Source organism: Pavona decussata, unplaced genomic scaffold, assembly GCF_977016875.1.
Source record: "Pavona decussata unplaced genomic scaffold, jaPavDecu1.1 SCAFFOLD_324, whole genome shotgun sequence".
NCBI classification, from domain to species: domain Eukaryota; kingdom Metazoa; phylum Cnidaria; class Anthozoa; order Scleractinia; family Agariciidae; genus Pavona; species Pavona decussata.
This window is the reverse complement of record NW_028145713.1, coordinates 535,148-552,582: the sequence shown is the minus strand read 5'-3', so window position 1 is coordinate 552,582 and position 17,435 is coordinate 535,148. Positions and strand designations below refer to the sequence as shown.

The 17,435-nt window shown below is 40.3% G+C and overlaps 1 pseudogene across 1 annotated transcript in view; it reads right to left on the bottom strand.

The window, feature by feature from the left end:
• LOC146453677 (uncharacterized) overlaps nucleotides 1-17,374 on the bottom strand; it is a 71,941-nt pseudogene extending 54,567 nt beyond the window's left edge. Inside the window, exons 1-13 of the transcript XR_014859445.1 lie at nucleotides 17,214-17,374; nucleotides 15,782-16,013; nucleotides 12,760-12,981; nucleotides 11,445-11,631; nucleotides 9,710-9,868; nucleotides 8,603-8,817; nucleotides 7,720-7,939; nucleotides 6,612-6,871; nucleotides 5,188-5,338; nucleotides 2,387-4,674; nucleotides 1,818-1,863; nucleotides 1,007-1,249; nucleotides 246-323 (exon numbers count right to left, since the gene is read on the bottom strand). The product of XR_014859445.1 is annotated as an uncharacterized LOC146453677 (transcript). The remainder of the gene's footprint in view (nucleotides 1-245; nucleotides 324-1,006; nucleotides 1,250-1,817; nucleotides 1,864-2,386; nucleotides 4,675-5,187; nucleotides 5,339-6,611; nucleotides 6,872-7,719; nucleotides 7,940-8,602; nucleotides 8,818-9,709; nucleotides 9,869-11,444; nucleotides 11,632-12,759; nucleotides 12,982-15,781; nucleotides 16,014-17,213) is intronic.
• Nucleotides 17,375-17,435: the final 61 nt, after the last annotated feature.

Sequence of the window (17,435 nt, the reverse complement as noted above, 5' to 3'; positions counted from 1 at the left end):
ACTTGTTACTTATGGTCCCTTATCTAGTTTGACATATTTAACGTTTTACCTGGAACTTTTGAGAAGTTGGGTCGAGTTTTTGGAAAAGCTTTGTATCATGAGCCGTAGTAATACTGTGAGTTTGCTCTTCAGCCAGATGACTAAAATGTAACGTGCTGTTATATGTCTTTTTCAAATATAGGATTACGTAGAAATGAATAAATGAATAGTGCAAGGTACATGTTTAAACCGTCTGTTCATCTTACCACTCAAGGCGATAGTAAGCTGTCTTCCCTGTTCCAAAGGGATTAACCTTACATCAAGCTCTTCAGGTAACAGTGGACCTAAAAGCAACAAAAGATAATTTTCAAAAATGCAAACGAGGTCATCCTGAACTGCAGAGAGCATTGTGTTGTCCGTAGAACAAGGCAAACCGTGACATCGATTAACACTTTCCTCTTCCACTCAGAAAAGCGCCGGAATGGAGGACGCTGAACGTTTTAGTCTTAGGTATGATAAATGTTTTGTTAACAACCAAGGAAAACATGACAGCCAATAATATTTTCTATCTAGCAAGTGGATACCCAGATTCCCCTAACAACCATAGAAATTGCTAGACTTATATAAAGGGAGAAAGTCACGCGCGTGAATCAGGCTTTTTTACTAAAATAGGTTATCAGTTCCTTAAAGACGCCTCAGCTTTCTTTTAGGTTGGTAGGCATAAATTAGTGATTAAAGATTCATTTTTACACTCCAGGTGCGCTTCAGAGAGATCATCTGCATGTCACCATCAAATATATACAGACAATCAAAAAGGTCACACGAAGCACTAGTGACTTACCCAGAAGCAAGCTTAGGAAATGTAAAGGGCAATTTACAAGTCTGGATACAGGGTCTTTACAGAGTTGCAAGTGCTTCAAGGGTGCAACTCAGTAATACTTAACCTAGGTGAATGGATGAAGTGACCTATGTGATGGGGCTTGAACAATGGTACATGTATTAAGTTTACAATCAATGGTTTTCTCACCAGTTGTTCCAGCCGGTGAAACTTCCCTTAAGTGTTGCACCACGTCAAGCCTGTTTGAATATTTGGCTGTTCTTGCTAAGCAGCGGATCAATGACTTGGTCTCAGAGTCTGGCTGTTCCAGAGAGGATTGATCCAGCTGAAACCTCTCTTTCATCTGACACACAATTTGTTTGCTATCACATGACTGGGACAAAAGGGATTCCAGCACCTCGTTGCGCAGAGCAAGTGCTTTATCCTCATTTCCTATAAAATATAAATTTGAGCAGTTTTAAATGTAACAATTTTTGTATTAGACGTTGTTCACGAAGGGAGCTCTGCAATGATTTGGAATTGAGTATTTCTCTAAAAGGCTATGCCACGAGAACAGTTTACGTGTTTTAAGAAAACAGTGCTGATATTAAGACTACGAACTCTTCTCGTAAACTAAATGCTCCTAGCACAACAATATCAACTGACTCAAACGGGAAAATTAAAATCTAAACCGTTTTAAGTGATTGTCACTGATGTTTCAAGTTCTTTTTTGCGTCTGTAATTAAGACACGAGAAAAAACTTGAAAAATCAGGCAAAATTATTGTTGATCTATCGGTTCGCTTGTTAGTGGAAACCAAGACGTCCGAAACCAGAAATTAAGTGGGGCAAGATTCCAGGTTGATAAGACGAATTTATTGGTACTCTTGCAAATCACTGACCATCAATTTACTTTGGCTCTGGTGAATGAAAACGTATTTGGAGAACTAAGGAGAGCAGCGAGTTTTGTAGTGGACTTGTAAGACTACAAATCAATGGCTTTTGACAAACACATACGCTCACCTCCACCAGAAGAAGGACATCCCCCGTCACGTTTGTCAAATGCTAACTGTGAGATAAATAACATGAAATTATTAATGAATGATCCATTATTCTCATTAAAACATTTTCAGTATCTTGTGCCATCAACGGAATGTTGTTTTTTTTTTTCGTAGAATTCCTGACGTTTTTGCGAATTGTGGTCGTTTTAACATTCCTCCAGTGCGTTGCACCATATTCCGAAACTTGTAAACTTTCAGGATTAAAATTGTTGTTGAGGTATCTTGCACTGATTTCCAGCACATTTCAGCATTTAACTTTCCAGATCAAGGCGACAACTCTTTATCAGTTGATACAACAATGATGGTATCAAACAACCGCCTAATCATTTTTGGACAACAGTCAATAACGTTTTAAAAACATTCCTAATTATAGGTTTAAGTTGTTGTAACTAAACTCGAGCTTGATTATCAAAACATTCAGGAACAACTTCAAAGTTTAAGAAAATCGTAGGAAGAAGTTAAGAGCCAGGTTAAATTTTCCAAAAGGATTTGAACGACTGACTACTTGATTGTCGTAAAATAAACGTTTACCTGGTTTTCTGAGGGAGTTAAACAATGTACAAACTGCATGACCGGGACTCTGGTGTTTTTAGCCGATGCAGATCTGGTACAAAGTGTGTTCTTCTTGTCCCTGCACAACTCGGACACAGGCCAGAAGTGTAAACAGTGCTCTTCTCTGCATCTTTGTTGATGATGAGTGTGGCAGTAGTTGACCACACCTCCATTACAACAGACTGGACAGATGACACATGACGTCATATTCCTCAGCCAGCACAAATCATTGCGCATGCACTCCAACATCAAGCCGAGTTGCCTACGAACAACAGCAGCACAAGTGACCCTAGTGGCGTCACACTGGAGATCTGCCGACAAGGCCATCCTTGAAGAGAAATCTTCGGACAGTTCATCACCGACATTCACCCTGTGGACAACAATTTCAATGAAAGACGAGTGGCAAAGAAGGATCACGGAGACTTCTACATCGTCAGATGGGAAAAATCTGGCAAAATTGTGGAAGAAAATGGATTTTTCTGGTCTCCAGAAGTTTTCCTCGCCCCACTGAAAGAACTGCAGGACCAATCGGGGAAACAAACCTGGTGGGACTTGACCATCCCCAAACCTAAGAAATAGGGACGGGATGTTTGCAGAATCAACAAGCTCAGTAATCTCGTCTGGTGAATGCGACCTCAACATTGATGGAACCAGGTAACTCTTGTTCTCAGACGAACTGCACAGCAAACTGGATTTTTTCATGATTGCGATGAGACTTTGAAAGGTCTCTCGGTTGTCAAACAAAGGTTCCCACATATGCTTCAAAAGTTTTTCATCCAGGAGCCCTTCCCTTTCAAGTTTGCACCATAATTCTATGAATTTCTTCTCTGTGCATTGATAGGCCGGCTGTACAGTTATTACTTTCTTGGACACGTCAATAAGCCACTGAGGATCCAAGACAACCAATTCATTCAACTCTGGAGAGTCATCAAAATGAATCAAACATCTCAGGTCATGCAAATAGTCCATTAATGTCTTTAACTCTTCGTCCTGGTTAATGTTGCAGACGTTTGATGCAATATCGTTAGCGTCCTTCAGATAAATGCATTTGTTTCCCTTTTCTCTAAGTGCGTTGATGTTCTCAGTAAATTTTAACCACTTGATTGGAATAGTTTCATTTATGTGAGGTAGTTCTCTAGCAACGGTGAGCACTGTCGCAAACCGCAAAACCTCTGAACACTCGGATTCAGTACCTGCCTTCGTGTTATCGACGAAGAACACATCAACCAAATGGGCGCCATACGACCTGTCCCTTAGACAACCAAGAATCTCATAAGCTAGCTCTCTAGGATTGCGATCAGCAAACGGCTTATCGGCATGAGTGCACACCAAGAAAATGGGAGGGAGCTTCTTTGGCAGCTCTTCCGATTGAGGAAGTACTTTATTCTTCTCGACGTGATGTTTGGCTAGAGAAGCCACAGATCTCATCCAAAAATCAAGATAATCCAAATTGGTTTTCAGATTGAAGCTTTCTTGGTATTTCTTGTATACTCCTTGTTTTACCAGAGAGGTTGCTGTAGCTTGTGGATTTAGGCTGAGGTCATCAACCAGACAGTAGATTGCTCTTGCTGTGAGAAAGAGTGGATGTGTCACGTAATAAACGGACTGTGCAGCAAAGTCCCATACTGTAAAGTAAATCTCTTCTCTACTGTCCTTCAGGTCGCCTCGCAGAAGAGTTTCGGTTACAGCTGCTACCTCTTCTGGAACACCTCTAGTGGAATGATGAATGTTCTCTCTATTTTGTTCTTTTGGACTAGATGATATGGGGGCTACCTCTGTGTTGACAGTGAGGTCAAGATTGTTAGATCCATGGAAATGTTCTGCATCTAGCTCTATTGGAGGCTCTATTGTACTTGGTTGTCTTGGCATTTCAGTGTTTTCAGAATCCATGTTATTTTCAATTTCTTCCGTAGATGTTTCTAACAAGTGGTTTTTACTTTCCTCCTCAAACCTGTCTACAATCCACCTTGCTGTGTGATAATCAAAGGAAAGCGCAACATCAGAATTTTGGTCGTTTTAGGTGGCGCCTGTTTTCCACGTTTCGGTTGAAACTTTACAATGAGAGGGATCAACCTCTATTCCCACAGTGCTGTCTTCTTCTGGGTCAAAGCATATACCTTTCAATGACTTCTTTAAGCTTGTCTTTCCTGCTCGGTCTTGTCCAATGAGCATTATTGGCACCCTCTTGACAGACGTTTTTCCATCGGCAAGGGCCTTGTTATAAGCCTCGACAGCGGAAGACCCTCGCGCAAGAATCTATGGAGGAACTTTAGAAGAGAATACGGAAAAGGTAAAAATGTGGTTTTCTTTGAGAATATACAACACATGAACACATTTTACGATTTTTTTTAACTTGATTTGGTAATGATTGCGCTTCGATGCAACTTTCAAAATAAATCATGAGGTTTTTCTTTTGATATGGACAAATCTAAAGAAACATTATACAGTAGAAGAAAGATCTTATATATAAGTCAATTTAACAATTCTTTTACGAAGAATATCTTCCGATATAAGATTTAAGGACATAAAGATTGCGTTCGATTGCCCGTATTTCGATATAAGAATCGGACAGTGATTAAAAAAAAATCCTTCAAATTAAACAGGTTTTTATGTATTTTTAAAATACGAAATGAAGTTAAATATATCATGAACCAGCAAGAGTTTGCACAAACGTTTTCAAAAACCTTCCTCAAAGGAGAGATCTAGAGGGTACTCCGATTAATCGAACAAGGGTTTTTTCTAGACGATGGTGGATTTATTACAACAAATCCTTTTCTTACCTGTTCCTGTCAGCTCAGTTTTCTTCATCTCACGAAAAAGGAAGACTTGGATCTCATTTAAAAACTTTAGAAAATCTGGCAACTTCTTCACTATAACTTCTGGTTCCCAGACTCCACTGCTCAGCAAGGTGTCCCACTCTTCACAGTCAGTCTGCCAACAAAATGAAACGCAGTAGGGCATCTCTTTTTAAAATATGTGTCATAATGTTAGGTGGGAGAATACCAATGTAAGATCAGAGAATTAACTTGCGGCACAACATTTCATTTGCATTGTACCCTTCAGAATACCAATGTAGCAGCCAAGGAACGCAGGAGGCAAGAAATGCTCTATAGTTCCAATCCTTACGATTCGTTTATTTATTTATTTTTTTCAATTCTGGTCGACATGAAGCCAAAAATGCTAAACAGATATCAATGTTACATAAATACTATAATAAACATTTGTCGTTATCTTTTTTTAAATACGAAAATCCTTCCCTTTCGTTTTGCCGTCTAAGTCAAATCTGTTCATGTTTTGTACAACTCTAAATTCTAATGCGCAGTGCCTGGGACAAATGTAAAATTTTACAGTTTTGTGTACAAGTCTGCCGAAACATAGTTGCTTTTGAAAAAAAAAAAAGGTAAGGCCTAGCACGACGAAAAGCGTCGTTCATCTTCCTTTGACATGATAACTCAGTTAGTTTTTGGTTTCAAGACTGAGTCACTTTGAAATAGATCGCGACGTTTTGATCGCTGTACTGATGGCCTTTATCAGGTACCCCCCAAGCGGAGCATCGTCTGTATAAAAGACGAGGATCAAAATCCTGCAATAATTAACGATTAAAACGTGAAAAGAAATGCAGCAAGCTCCAAAAAACCTCGGTGCTACTTATAATGACACAAAATTAACGTAAAACTCATCATCCCCCCTCCTGATATTCAAAAACAATAAAAAGGGTGAATACCGATTGTCTCGATTCCTCTCCGTCCATCACGGTGTTCCATGTGTGCTCCTTCGAGAGGATGATGGCAAAGCCTGAATCATTGATGTACTTAGTTCGTAGAGACCAGCGCTTATGGATGAGATAAAATCCTTGAGGCATCTCCTTTTCCGGGAGCTGCAGTCCAAATTCATCCTCCTCCGTCAAGGTCAGTCTATTCAGACATGTCAACAAGGTATGTCTCTGGTACAGAGTTTTTGGCTAGAGGGCTATCTGCGAAAAAGAAACACATAATATTAATGATATTTTCAACGACGTTATTGAAGGAGTGGGTATTTTCGATCCAGTTAGCCTAGGTATGAACAAAAGAGGATTCATCATCTCTTGGTATATATGAACTACACGATCGAAGTTCATGCCAACTCATTCCGTATTATGCATGAGTGACTTGCTCAATATTCGTATTTTTCTGAAGTAGTTTTGAATCGCTTGATTTGGCATTACCGATTCTCTGGACTCCTCTTTTGTCCTGTCGCCTCGCCACGAACGTTCTTTCGAGAAAATGATTGCGAAACCTTCACTTATTTCAAATAGTGATCGTCTGGAACATCGTCTGTGGATTAAATGAAAGCCCTCGGGTTTATTCGTCTCTGGGAGACGAATTCCAGAACCACGTTCATCCGTTATAGTCAGCTCAGAAAGGTATGCCGACAAAGCACGCCTTGATTCTTCCTTGGGCACATAGTCCGTGACCATTCCGCTTTCTATGGCAAAGCAAACAACAAGACGTAACTACAGTGGAACTTCTCTTATAAATTCCCTGCTGTTTCCCCTAGATTTTCTTTCTTCTGGCTCCTTGAAGTTTTGTTGTGCCAATGGTTTCCCATGCGGTCATTAGTATAGTATTATAGGAAGGAGGTTAATATGAATTCTCCAATTAATGATAGCACCATCTTGTTAGTTCTAGGTTTGCTCCATATAACCGCTGTTACCTGATCGTTGCCTCGAGAAAATGATTCTCCAAGTGGCAGAAAATTGCATGCAGCAGTTCTTAGTTATTATTTAATGTAAGATTAAGAACCAGCTAAAAAGAAACCCTGGCTCTGCCCCAACCCAACCCCTTCCCCCTTCAAAAAACAAGGTTTAAACTAGCCGAACAGGAAGGGAAAAGGAAGATTCTTGACTTACACTGTCAATTGTAAGGTTAGAGGCCATTCACACACAGCATGAATGACAATAATACAACTGAAATTCCTGGAGAGTAAATACCATGCCCACGACTAAAGAACACAGTCAAACGGCGCCATGGCGGACCGCTAAAGGAACAGCGCCTAGTCTGAACAACATGACCAAATCGAGGAACGCAATATATCAATAACTAAATACAACGCTGTTTCTTTGGTACACAGCCAGTTGACACAATCGCCTGATGAAGACAAGCAGTACAGCGGTCGAAACGACGTGATCAAAGTGACTCAACCATGAGGCGAAACAATTTACTAAACTATCTTTTAAGAAGCCACGATGAACTAACACTTCTGATGACTTCACTTCTATTTGTCATTAACTATGTGTCAAATGCTATGACGCAAATATTTGTGCTTTAGCATACCTGTTCGTCCACGAATAGTAAGTCTACAGTCAAATTCGCAACCAGGAAACAAAATGTCCGTCTGTAGATATCTTCTGGATGGTAGCACCAACCACCCTCGGCAAAGCGACCGTGTTGCATCATCTTTAAAGTGCATTTCCTCCAAGACATTCTTTACGTCACTGAAAGGAATTTCTAAGTCTTCCAACTTTTTCCCGACATTCTTCTTTGCGATCCATACCTGTTTAATAACAAAGACGCTTTCAGTACTTCTAATCATAGGATAATAATAAACCATAAGGTAGAATATCAGACATCAAGCAGGCCAGTAAAGTGCTTTAGTTCAGAAAGCTGTCAAGTCAAGTCACATTTATGTAAACAAGGTGGATCTTTCAGCATAAGGTTGGTATCAATAGGGGCCCTACATAATTTATGTCTACCACGTAAATATGTACAATAAAAAAAGATAAAAACAGTTAAATATTTAGAAACTAGGAAAGAAATTTCATACAGGTGTTATGTCTACATCAGCTATATGCGCAACTTAAGCAGTTGCGAAAAGAAAGCCTGAAATAAAGATTCAGGGATGAACGGGATTGGAACCCATAACCTCTGCGATACACGGTGCCTGAGAAGAAGCTGTTTTTTTTCACACAATTAAGGACAGACAATCGGCTCGGTAGGTAAATGTATTACACGTCTTTAGCGTGAAAAACGCGAATGTATGACATCCTAGGGTGTAATCATTCAGATGAAAGCTTTTGATCAGTCATTTTTGCCGGTGCTGTTTTCTATCATAGTATTTTGAGGAAGTATATTTTAGCATTTCGCAACTGATTTGGATGAGGCAGTCATGGGGATAAGAAAGGTCATAAGATAAACAGTATGATCCATTTTGTTTTACCTTGCATCTTACTTCGTGCGCGCATGGAGTTAAAAACGACAAATCGTATCTCGCAATATATTCCTCGGAAGTATTATTACAGGGATATTCCTCAAAAATGTTCTCTTCCACATTCACTCCTTGGTTGAATGCGGTTCTCCAGTAATTTCCTTCACTTGATGCCTGGAACTTTTCTATTACTCCGTCGATAGACCATTCTCCTTCATCAGCGTCGTCTATAAAGAATAGATTTTAAGTCAAATTAATCATGTCTTGATCTCAAACTAATTCCGTCATATTTATAGAAATGTTTCAAGTTCAGATGTGTCTGTGGAACCAATATTTGAAGAACTCGCTGGAAAGTGGCACAATTTGGCTTTAGAATCGAAATGCAAATTTCCCCAAATAGACGTTAAATACCTCTTACTAAACGAGTAAGAGGTCCGCACAGTTATTTACGGACCAGTTTTTTCCCATTGATTTATGCCCAGGCACGAAGCGCGTGGGCCATAAATCAACGAGAAAAACGAGGATTCGTAACTTACAGTACGGACTGAAAAACGAGGTCAGTAAGACATTTATTATATCTCTAAATTTGTCGGGCGCGCGGGAAAGGAACGACTTTCAAATGTAGCGGGCCTTACAGTGAAATACGGCCCGCAAAATTGATCAATCACACCACGCCTACTAACTGAGAGATATAATAATTTGGCAAACAAATGGGTTATCATGTCCGAAGCGTGGGTCCATGTTTATCGTGTCATCCAGGGGTCAAGGTCACAAAATACATGCGGAACAGCATTCCCAACATGTAACCGGTCTGTATGCCAAAGTAGAGCGTTGTAAATGGGGAAGTGTTGAATTTTTAAGCCAAAGCATGACTCGCCCCTGTTTCTCAGCGCTCTTCAATTGTTAGCCCTTTCAATTTGTTTCTCTGTTCCCGGCAAGCTCAATGTAGGTTTCAAGCGCGCAGCTCTGAGACCGTCTATAGCTATATAAGTTGTAAAAAAGGTGCCTCTAGATTCACACGAATTAATCACAGCCTTTGTTTATATCAAGGTCTAACTTGTGGTTTCCATTTTGCCAATCTTAACGGTTAAAACACTAAATTAAAGTAAAGACTTTAACCTTCGTCAGGTCCTCGGATGATGGTCGCTCCAAAGTGACACCACATGTCGAGCTTCAAGTATTCTTTTGACTCCATTTCGCATTTAATCTTGCGGAGCGATTCCAAAATTTCATTCTGTAGTTTTGGTAGATAGCTTGGGTCAGCACGTGGACCGCAAACTTCCTAAAAAGAGAATTAGTAGCCCTAATGATTATCATCTTACGTTTTAAATTCGAGCGATATTAGTACCAGCAGGTATTAATCGAACTAGCAGCCTTAAGGGCGATTTACACGGCACGACTTTGTCGCATGCGACAGGCCTACGACACGAATTGTTTCGTGTAAATCAAATCTACAACTCGCTTACGACTGTCGTGTACGACACATTTTAAAATCCTACGACAATCGTAGAGGTAGGCAATGTTGAGTGACGAGAGTTGTGTGCGATCTTTTGCATGACGCGAGCAGCGCGCGCTCTAAAAATCGCATGCGACAGGCGTAAGCAAACGTTGTACCGTCTAAATCGGCCTTTAGGATACGGAAAAGGTATGGCATCGTATGTTACGATAGATCTGCTATGGTATGCCATGGAACGGTATCGCACGGCAAGAGATGACATCTCAAGCGTGTTAAGTGTGTTAGGCCAAATTTGAAAAAAAAAAAGATGTAAAACAACGATAACCTTACAGGTGTTCATCGCAATGCTTTGGAACTTGCAAGTTTTAAGCGGGTGCGGACGATGCCTACTAATTCCGAAGTATTTTTACGTGGTTAATGGCTATGCGGGAAAAGCAGATCTTAGCAAGGGTCAAAAAGAAACTTGGGAGTAACCACGCATTTTTTAGAGGTTATAAGCAACAATGATTCTAAAAAGCGCCAAAATGCAGAACAATGTCTGGAATTTTTTCCCAATTTGAAGCTTAATTATCTCTGAAAAATGCATGGTTACCCCCAATTTTATTTTCGGATTCCAATACACCTTGTAAATATCTACCTTTCCCGCGTACTTATAAACTGCACAAAAAATATCTCTGTTTTAGCAGGCAACACCTTTAAGAAACCCGACATTTTGTCTCCACTACACAACAAATAACACAGTAGTGTAAACCAAATAAGTTTATTTTGGGACGCCTGCCAAGAACCAACCCGAGGCATAGAAATACATGCATACATGCATCCGTATATGGTATACCTCATACAATCCTGACATATTAAATAAAGTATTCAACACTGACATCTAAACTTCAACAATTCGGGATTAACAGAGCTGGTCAACCGCTCGCAAGACACTTCTTCGGTAGATGGTGGCCAGAAAAAACCTGCCGCAAAAAAGCCCTTTGGGGAAAAAAACAAACGGAAACCTGGGTAGAAACCATGGCCCAAAACTTTAAGCAGTTAGCAGCCAATCCTACGAGGCTTCACAGTTTAAACAAAATAAACTTTCAAATTAAAATAAATTTGGTACCAGGCAATGGTAAACGTTTGGTTCTGGGGCCTAAATGGATATCACGTGCTATACTCCCCCTTATTTACCACTGCATCATTACCCATGGTGCTCGGGCCTAAGACTCAGGCCTAGTGGTATGTAGTACCAACAAAATATTTTTCCTGCCTTATTCGCAAGCTCAATCGTCAGAAATACCATTTTCTCGAATCATCGCCAGATGTGCAGAACGTATGCTCTGTAGTAAAAATAGGCGCCGTCCTGACAGTAAACTCAGAGAAAAATTCAACCTAAAATCATAGAAAAATTACTCGCCTGCTGTCCATAATCTTCGGCTGGTTTCAGCCGGTACTGGGCTTGATATCCCGGAAGAACCATGCGATCGCCTCGTACCGCTTGCTCCAGTTGGAGTGTGCAATTCTGAGGAAGATTCCAACCATCGACGTAGCAACAAACTTTGTTAAATTCGTTTTCCACACCCCTGAGTCTAGCTCCTGCCTAAAGATTGAACGGAAGAAACAATTGTATAGAGCAAGCACTTCTTTTTCTTGGCATTTTAAATACAGGAGTGTCTGAATAAAAATAAATCCTATCTAGACCAGAAGGATTCTGCTCGCAGCGACTTTGAATTTCTATATATTTATTTGAGCAATCGGCCTTAAACTTAAGGCCTTTTTAGGAAATTTATCTGTAAAAAATAATGTTGTCCTTTACTGTTCATTGACTTTGATGTTGCCATGGCAAACAATTTTAAAATATTTTTTCTTCCTGTCACTTTCATGCTTTTAGCACATACTGGTTTTCTTGCATTGGTTGTGATTACTTTTCGTTCAATTTCGGCGCTTTCCGTAAGTCTTGGGAAATCTAGATATCCAGGATGGCGAATCCAAGATGGTTGCCATTTGACAATCATGATCTCATAACAACGTCATATGACGTCATTACTTCTCGTTGCAGACGTCAAAGGAAACATGTATGTTCTCGTTTCTTTAATTAAAGATGCGACTGAGAACAAACAAAATAATATGAAATGAGGTTACTGTTACTTTGTCGGTAACTAGCTTACCAGCTATATAGGAAGTGCGACACGACAGTGCGACACGTGTGACACTTTTAAAAGTCTTCTTCTATTAATAAGACTCTTCTTTGGAAAAGAACAGCTTTTTTACCTCTTGTTAAAAAACTCTGGCAGAGCTCTAGAATGCGTTTATTTTGACTAGAAACCTCTCGAACGAGCACCTAACAACAATAGACAAAACCGATAACTCTCTTATATAGCAAACATTTCCATGCAAAGTACGCTTAGGTAGACCAAGCTAGTCGCCGCATTGTCTACGAAAGATACCCATCTACTAGTTAACTGTTTGGTGTCCACTTTAACGTCCCATCCCCATCCTCGTTTCAGTGTCATTTCACTCCTATAAACTGTTTTCCTTTCAAGTTGTGCATCTTTTTCTGAGGCGAGCCGGTACATTTAACTAAGATGGACTATTGGGATTAAGTTTTGCAGTACTCTGTGTCAACAATGCCTTTACATCTCCATTTTACAACGGATTAATTGACCGCAGAATCCATGTTTAAATTGGCTTGGCAATGTAAAGAAATAAATGGTACTGATTTACTTACGATTATTATTCTAATGTGAACTTTTGCCCGTTGCCGTTGTTCCTTTGTTCCGCTAACTATGTAAATTTCTCCTCCTTTGCGAATCACTTTTGCTCCTGTTACAGTGCTGATGTCGCTGAGATTATCTCCCCCTTTGCCTATTACTAATCCTTTATGTTTGTCTGGAACCTCGACTAGTTCGCCGGGGGGAGCTCCCTCGCGCATCCTTTGCCGTATTTCCTCCTGTTGAGAACAAGGCAAACAATAACTGATGTCGGACTACAAATACATCCACAATAATCAATAAGTAATGCTGTATTTCCTTCTGTTGAGAACAAGGCAAACAATAATGCCAGACTACGAATACACCCACAATAGTCACGTACCGCCACATGTGAACGCCTTCACGGAGAAGGTAGATGGGAAAGGGATCTCTTAATCTAACTACACAGGTATTACCACCTCAGCCGTTTGTTTTTCTATTTATCATTCTGTAACAAACAAAAGTTCCAACCGTAATGGTTACACCTTAAGACAAAAAAATAGTTGCAATGAAACTGACTCGTTTGTCAATACCGCAAAACACATGCAATTTCCAACTGTTTGTTCGATTGCCTTAACCACGTCTATTTTCTGTGCCGGAATTCAGCAGCTAATAAACGATGATTGCAAGTCAGACAAAACTCTGAATTTGGGTTTTCCAGTCTGACTCCTTATTCTTTTCCCCCGAGGTTCTCTCGGCAAACGTGTCATAGATGCTTGAATGCTGGATGCAGACGTTAAACCCACAGTGGATACTGTTCCCCACACTCTTTCTACTTGTTCTTCCCTGCTATTTCTCATTATATTTCCACGATCCGATCTGTGGTGCAGCTGCATGCTCTCGCTAAACTCAATGACTGTGCTCCCCACTCTTTCTCCCCATAAACTGATTGATCATCTTCTTCCACGGTGCCGAACTGAAATAAAACGTATCTTAAGGAGACACTCCCATACAAATGACTGCGGCACGGTTTTCCATTGTCATAATCTCGCTTTTACTGCGCATGTCTTGAAGGAAGCTTTACTCTTTTCCGAAGACATGTCTGTCCTGTTGATTGTATAGAAAATTTTGTTCAACAGCAGGTGCGTCCTTACTTTTGAGGTTGACAGTTCCTTCATCAGTTTTTGTCATATAAAACGGTCCAAGACCGTCCATTTCAGACACTACATTTGACTTTACAACATCGCCTTCGCAAACACTGAGCACGTACTTCCTGGAAGTTGTTCTCTTGATTGGAGATTCGTGAATACATACATCCTTCTTACTCCCAACCTTGTTGATAATGCCTGATAGCCAATATTGACGTTAAACCATTTCACCACACCAGTTGTGACTGAGTGGCAGCAACCCTTTACACAGCCCCTTTCACTACAGTATACGCTATTAATACTTCCTCCACTCTCGTTTGTTCCTCGGAAGAGGACGGTTGAAACAAAATGAGAGCCTATTTATTACAAAACTGGACCTAACCTAAACCCTCAAATGCATCCCGTTTATGTTTTTCTTGATCTTGATCCAGCAGTTCCAACCGCGGTAAGTTCTTGGACTCCACGCACCCCCCTTCTGTAATCGAGTGGGGCCACTTACCTCTCAGTACATCTCCAAGCAGCCTATCTTTATGCCTTTCTATCCCTTTCTATACCTTTTGTGCAATCGTATCTGTATCGAAGGTTTCTTTCACCCTCTCTGAGACCTGTCCACCTGTCTGACAGGAAGCATCGTTCGGATGCTTGAGACGGTGGCGATAACGAGTGCCTCCTGTGCCGTTTTGGGCTTCCTTTGAACTGTTTTTTACCGTATTTCTGAATCTAAAGAATCGCCTCGATGAAGTGATCCTTCTCGAAAATCTTCCTTAACAGATGGTGGTGTGGCTAAGTAAGCTCATTTTGTCAGGCGTTGGATTTTCTGAGCTACAGTAGTTCAGATAGAGTCTCACTTATTCTCTCTGACAACATTCTTCATTTGTGCGCGGAATAATTCTTCCTTTTCCAAATTATCAAAACGCAACGATAAACCGTCTTTCAAAGTCTGGTAGCCTCTCCTCGCGTTTTTGTTCGAAACGCATAAATTAAGGGAATGTTGTCGGCGTGGTTGCAAGACTACCTTAGCAACATAATGTAGTACTCAGTCCTTAATGGTAAACGCCAGACCTCAGTGTTGTCAAGTTTGGAATTTCACGGGGGTTCGGTCCTTAGGTATACTCTTTTTACCTTTTATACCAGCGATTTACTGAATGCCGATACTTCTCGTACAACCCGTATGTAAGATACACTGCGTAGGAGACTGTATGAAGCAGTCACGACACAACTCAACAAGCCGCTGGAAGAGTTAGACCACTTGGGTTAACTTCCCTTTTTTTTAAATCTGCACCCCAAAATGTGCGAAGCCGTGATTCTTCTTGGGTGTAGGTTCATTGGTACACTTACCTTTAAATGCAACACTAAATGGTTGCATATTCGAGATTATTTGGCGTTACTTAAGTCGAAAGTGTAGTATGGCCTTAACACAAATGAAGCATGCAGATTTTAACCCAGATTATGTTCTTCATAGATTTACATTTTAAAATTGTTCTACGGTTTGGGACAGCTTTACCAGTAAGGAAGAAGCCCTGTTCATTCTAATTTCCTAAGAAAGCCTGCGCAGATGCTGACTTACTCGCAGCGAGGTAAAAGGCCAGCACGGACTTATTTACCGAACCATTCAACTCTAATATAATCACCAGCTTGACTACGTGGTCACTACAAGACGTTTTCCCATCGAATGGTCCTGGCGTTATAGCGGGTTGTTTTAAGAAAGGTCGATTTCCTGTTTTACTTCGGGTAACTTCCGGTTTCTTTTCTCTTTCAGGTCCCGCACGGTCCGCTAAAATATTTCCAAGCTTCCATATTTCCCCGTTGAGCTGAACGATTTTTCGGTTCAGACAACGAGTAAGGCACAACGCGATGAATTCACATTTTATTAATAATAATTATTTTTGTTAATTCTTGTTTCACAGCTTACCACTTTTTCCAAAATAAACCTCCTAGCGCATGCTCTCTGCTCCGCATCACCGCTGACTGTAAACCAATCATCGTCTTTCTCACAACTGATTAATGCTCCTGAAGACCTCATAATTTCTTTAATCATCCCTCCTCCCTTTCCGATCACACGACCTTTTAATTCCCTTGCTACCTCAACACGTTCACTATCCATTGGTTCATTACGTTGTCTCTTCAGGCGATTATCTGCTGACCTGCAAAAGGCGAGGAAAACCATGTTCCCTTAGTCGTTTGGCAAGGACGCCGGCGATGACCGGCTAAAACGTAGAATTCCAAGGGTGTCGAGTAAATAACGATTGTTGTTAAATAAAATAAAATCGTACCAAAAAGGCCACCAACAGTAGTATAAGAACAAGAAACATACGTGTGAACCAGTGTAACGCCTGTATCATGCCCAACATAATAGCATTAGAAAAGGAGATCTATTCTTTTTGCTTGCACACATAAAGCTATTTCAATTAACGTCGTCTGGTCAAAGTATAAGGCTGTAGGACAAGAACTCAAGATTCTGTGGATTATTTTATGAATAAGTTCATCAAAACCAGCAATGCCTTGGCCGTCCAGTGAATATATATACGAAGGCGAGCCATTTGTATGAAAGAAATGTTAGGATTTCAAATGGATGAGGTAGCAGCCTCTTTGAAGATGTCGTTAAGCTAGCTTTAAGCTTTGATCCGATAATGTTAATTGAAATAACTGTGTATCATCCTTGTTCGAAGTCGTTGCGTATACCATTTAAACTTAAAGCAGAAGCACAAAGTCGACAATGGCGGACACAACCATACCTGAAAATTACTTGACCGTGAATCGGTCATAATTGTAGAATTGGTATTTAGATCGTCTTGCATTGGCCGTATTCCGGATAAGAATACATGGAATGATTACTTAAAATCCTTCATAGGAGCTTATTCAAATTATTGGAATACAAAATGGCTCCTGTTATCGTTTGCAATGAAAACTTTGATGACCTTTCCCAATATTTACCTAAGACGAGAAATCTAGAGGCTAGAAAGTAGATTAATATTTGCATGTCTCTTAGATGTATGTCTGAGAACTCGACATCGTAGCCAGATCGGAATAGACGAAACCCAATAAATTTAAAAAAAAAATCAGCCGTGAAAATAGGGAAAACTACTCATATGAACAAAGAGCGGATTAGAGCTTTAAACTCAGGTTTAAAGATAAACATAAAGCAGGAAAAGCAGAAATTATTTCCTCCATTTATCGACCATCACCCGAGAATTGAGTTCGTGTCGGTATAATGCGATCGCTTCACATCTTCAGACTGGTCTCGTGCACTAGCTAAGAATTATTGTACTAATACCGGTCCGAATTCATACTGATCAAGTCGGGACCTAAAGTGCATCTTTGAAATTATGAATTGAAAGTCTCACCAATCTCGATCGCCATTTGATCGGCGTCGGTCAAATCCACGTATGCTCATGCTTTCTTGCCAAACAGATGTGCTCCAATTGACTTAAATAATCGAAAATAAAGCGGTGTACTAGCTGGAAGTGATCGGATATTCCTTCACTAGAAAACAATAATATTTGAACACAAGAGCCGGAGAAACATCCGGGGAGTAACTCGTTACCAGTCTATTATTTGCTACAAGC